The 4331-nt window shown below is 43.8% G+C and overlaps 1 pseudogene; it reads right to left on the bottom strand.

Annotated features, from left to right (window-relative positions):
- Positions 1–1102: 1102 nt before the first annotated feature.
- LOC117071696 lies at positions 1103–1200 on the bottom strand (annotated as a pseudogene).
- Positions 1201–4331: the final 3131 nt, after the last annotated feature.

The raw sequence follows: 4331 nt of genomic DNA, 5'->3' as shown, positions 1-4331 counted from the left end.
CCAGTGTGCTTGTATTGATGCCTTACAAAAACCATTGTATATTTGTGTATTCCTTCTTGTATTTAGACAGTGGTTTTTCAGGTGCGTGCTTTGTTTCTGGTATGGCCTTGATGGGATGATACGCTTTAGCTTTAGTACGTAGCGCTAACCCATAGCAGCTTTGGCAGTTTGCTGTCTTGAGTCCTAGCTAAAAAGTTAGAAGTTTACATGACTGTTTTTTTACTTTCCCCAAATTGTTACTCTGAGCATTAATTAAGGGCATTTTTACCTGTATAAAATTATGGTCAGCTTTTTTTCTGTCTATAATTGTTTATTTTTATGGATTTACCCTAGAAACAACCAAAAATGTCAGTAGACAACATATTAAAATAACACAAAGGTTGTAAAGGGCAACATTTCTCCCCTTTGATAGAGACACTAAAGTGGTTTGTACTTGGGTAGAGGGTGGCAGACGCTTAGAATTAAAATGCAGCCGAGTGCAGTGGCTCACGCTTGTAATCCCAGCACTTTGGGAGACTGAGGCGGGTGGATCATCTGAGGTCAGGAATTAGACACCAGCCTGACCAACATGGAGAAACCCCATCTCTACTAAAAATACAAATATTAGCCAGGCGTTGTGGCGCATGCCTGTAATCCCAGCTACTCAAGAGGCTGAGGCAGGAGAATTGCTTGAGCCCAGGAGGCGGAGGTTGCGGTGAGCCGAGATTGCGCCATTGCATTCTACCGTGGGCAACAAGAGTGAAACTCTGTATCAAAAAAAAACCAAAAACCCTCAAAAAACAATTAAAATGCAAAGCAGCAGATAAGTTCAGTTGGCAAGAGTTACAGCAGCAATAGAAGAGGGAAAATGAGTGCAAGAGGGAAATAGGAATAAGTTCCAAAGAAGCAGAATTTGCTTGGGTTGTTTGAAGGGAACTGCTGCTACCCATAGTTGCCTTCCTGCTGCCTCCTTCATTCGGCTGCCTTGTTCTCTTTTTTGTTACCCTTTCCTTTTTGTCACAACTGTACTGATTTATTTAGTTGGACTTCTAACAAATAGGGATTGTTGTTGCCTGGTGTCTTTGAGCTGTTGAATGTTCTCGTTTATGTAAATGTGACTTTAAAAAAAATGAAACACTTCAAGAATTTACGTGTCGTTCTTGGGCGCAGAGGCCATGCTAATCTTTATTGTTTGAATATCTAATATTTTTGCTAACAAAGTGAGCCCTAGATATGATTTTTAAATGTGTACTCATGGTCCCTTGAACATTAGTGTTACTGGTTAGGTATTTAAAGATTTGCTTGCCGAGCGTGGTGGCTCACACCTATAATCTCAGCACTTTGGGAGGCTGAGGTGGGAGGATTACTTGAGCCCAGGAGTTTGAAACTAGCGTGGGCAACATAGGGGAGGAGACCTTGTCTCTACAAATAATATAATAATAATAATTACAATTTTTTTTGAGATGGAGTCTCGCTCTGTTGCCCAGACTGGAGTGCAGTGGCGCGATCTCGGCTCACTGCAAGCTCTGCCTCCCGGGTTCACGCCATTCTCCTTGTTTCAGCCTCCTGAGTAGCTGGGACTACAGGTGCCCGCCACCACGCCCAGCTAATTTTTTGTAGTTTTATTAGAGACAGGGTTTCACCGTGTTAGCCATGATGGTCTTGATCTTCTGACCTCGTGATCCACCCACCTTGGCCTCCCAAAGTGCTGGGATTACAGGCGTGAGCCACTGTGCCTGGCCTCTACAAATAATTTTAAAAGTAGCCTGTGGTGGCGTGTGCCCGTGGTCCTAGCTACCTGAGAGGCTGAGGCAGGCGAATCACCTGACCCCAAGATATCAAGGTTGCATTGAGCTGTGATTGTACCATTGTGTTCCTTCCAGCCTGGGTGACAAGAGACCCTGTCTCTTAAAAAAAAAGTTGAGGACTCAAAGGATCTTTTCGTTTATGTTATCAGTATTTACTATGGTAGAAATTAAAACTTTAAAACTTAGAAATATGTGTGTTGTTAGTCATCAGAATGATACTGTCACACATGTAACCTCAAGAAAATTTCATGTACACTTGACAAAAGACCAATGATTTAAAATAGCTTTAACCTCCTAGGCTGCATGAAAATATCTCAGGTACTGCAGAGATCTCTGCACCACTCGTTGAGAACTGCTGCTATAGGATTATAACAATCTTAGGGTTCTGTATTTAGAAATTTAAACGTTCCTTCACAAAACCTGAAAGTCAGGATTTTCTTCATTATTCATTAAGCCTCCTCCCTCCATTTAAACATGGCATTAGAATAGAGCATTGATGGGTTTACTTGATGACACTAAAAGAGGCAGTAATCTTTGGATATTAAATCTACAGAGTATTTTGAATGTTTTCATTTTCTAGTAATTCTTACTGTGGCTCCAGAATATCTTACATATTAGTAGTAAGTAGCTGGAATGATGTAATCAAAATCATACTGATTAATCATTGCTTACCAAAAAATGAAATTAGATGACTATTAATAGAAGTTAGATGAATATTAATATTAGTACCATTAAGTTTTTTTTTTTTTCTGAGACAGAGTCTCGCACTGTTGCCCAAGCTGGAGTGCAGTGGTGCGATCTCGGCTCACTGCAACCTCCGCCTCCCAAGTTGAAGCAATTCTCCTGCCTCAGCCTCCCACGTAGCTGGGATTACAGGCATATGCTGCCACGCCCAGCTAAGTTTTGTATTTTTAGTAGAGACCGGATTTCACTGTGTTGGCCACGCTGGTCTCGAATGCCTGCCCTCGTGATCCACCCGCCTCGGCCTCCCAAAGTGCTGGGATTACGGGCGTGAGCCACTGCAGCCGGCCTCAATATGTTCTTTTAAACCTAGGTCTTTATTTCCAGGCATGTTTTTTTTTAGAATCTTGCTCTGTTGCCCAGGCTGCTGAAGTGCAGTGGTGCGAGTGTGGCTCACTTGCAACCTCTGCCTCCCGGATTCAAGCAATTCTCCTGCCTCAGCCTCCTGAGTAGCTGGGACTATAGGTATGCGCCACCGCGCCCAGGTAATTTTTGTAGAGATGGGGTTTCTCCGTGGTCACCAGGCTGGCCTCGAACTCCTGACCTCAAGTGATCCACTCATCTCAGCCTCCCAAAGTGCTGGGATTACAAGCATGAGCCACCACGCCCAGCATGTTTCCAGATGTTTTTACCCTCCAGTGTTTATTAAACAAGGCGGTTTGAGTCTCAGCCATGTTAGAGATTTTCCTGGATTAGTTGCCTTATAGTACAATCTAGAGAATTTTTAGTCTTCGATTTATTTCTTGAACTAATCATTCAAGTAGATTGAAGGAAGAGTTACTGGAACGATAGGAAGAAGCATGGCTTGTGATGAAGGGTGCATTTTGACAAGTATTCTGGCTTTTGGCCATCCTCTCCTTTTCCTGTTACTGCTTCTAATTAAAGGTTCTGGTCTATAAGTAATACATAGGGTTTTTTTTGTTTTTGTTTTTGTTTTATTTTTTTGAGACTGAGTCTTGCTCTAGAGTGCAGTGGCTCGATCTCAGGTCATTGTAACCTCCACCTCCCTGGTTCAGGAGGCTTCTCCTGCCTCAGCCTCCTGAGTAGCCGGGATTACAGGTACCCGTTGCCATGACCTGCTAATTTTTTGTATTTTTAGTAGAGATAAGGTTTTCACCATGTTGACCAGGTAGGTCTTGAACTCCTGACCTCAAGTGATCTGCTGCCTTGGCCTCTCAAGTTTTGTTTGTTTGTTTTGAGACAGAGTTTCGCTCTTTTTGCTCGGGCCTGAGTGCAATGGTGCAATCTTGGCTCACTGCAACTTCTGCCTCCCAGGTTTAAGCTATTCTCCTGCCTCAGCCTCCCGAGTAGCTGGAATTACAAGCATGCGCCACGACGCCCGGCTAATTTTGTATTTTTAGTAGAGACAAGGGTTTCTCCATCTTGGTCAGGCTGGTCTCCAACTTCCGACCTCAGATGATCTGCCCACCTTGGCCTCCGAAAGTGCTGGGATTACAGGCTTGAGCCGCCATAGCTGGCCTCAATACATAGTTTTTAAAAGTTCACTTTTTTTTTTTTTTTTTTTTTTGAGATGAAGTCTTGCTCTGTTGCCCAGGATGGAGTACAGTGGCGTGATCTCTGCTCGCTGCAACCTCCCCCTCCCGGGTTCAAGCGATTCTCCTGTCTCAGCCTCCTGAGTAGCTGGGCTTACAGGTGCGTGCCACCACACCGGCTAATTTTTGTATTTTTAGTAGAGACGAGTTTCACCATGTTGGCCAGGCTGGTCACGAACTCCTGACCTTAAGTGATCTGCCCATCTTGGCCTCCCAAAGTGCTAGGATTACAGGTGTGAGTCACCGCACT

The sequence above is a fragment of the Trachypithecus francoisi genome, unplaced genomic scaffold (genome assembly GCF_009764315.1).
Source record: "Trachypithecus francoisi isolate TF-2019V2 unplaced genomic scaffold, Tfra_2.0 Lachesis_group3, whole genome shotgun sequence".
In the NCBI taxonomy this organism is placed as follows: domain Eukaryota; kingdom Metazoa; phylum Chordata; class Mammalia; order Primates; family Cercopithecidae; genus Trachypithecus; species Trachypithecus francoisi.
The sequence above is the reverse complement of the archived record's forward strand: the minus strand, read 5'-3'. Positions and strand labels throughout refer to the sequence as shown.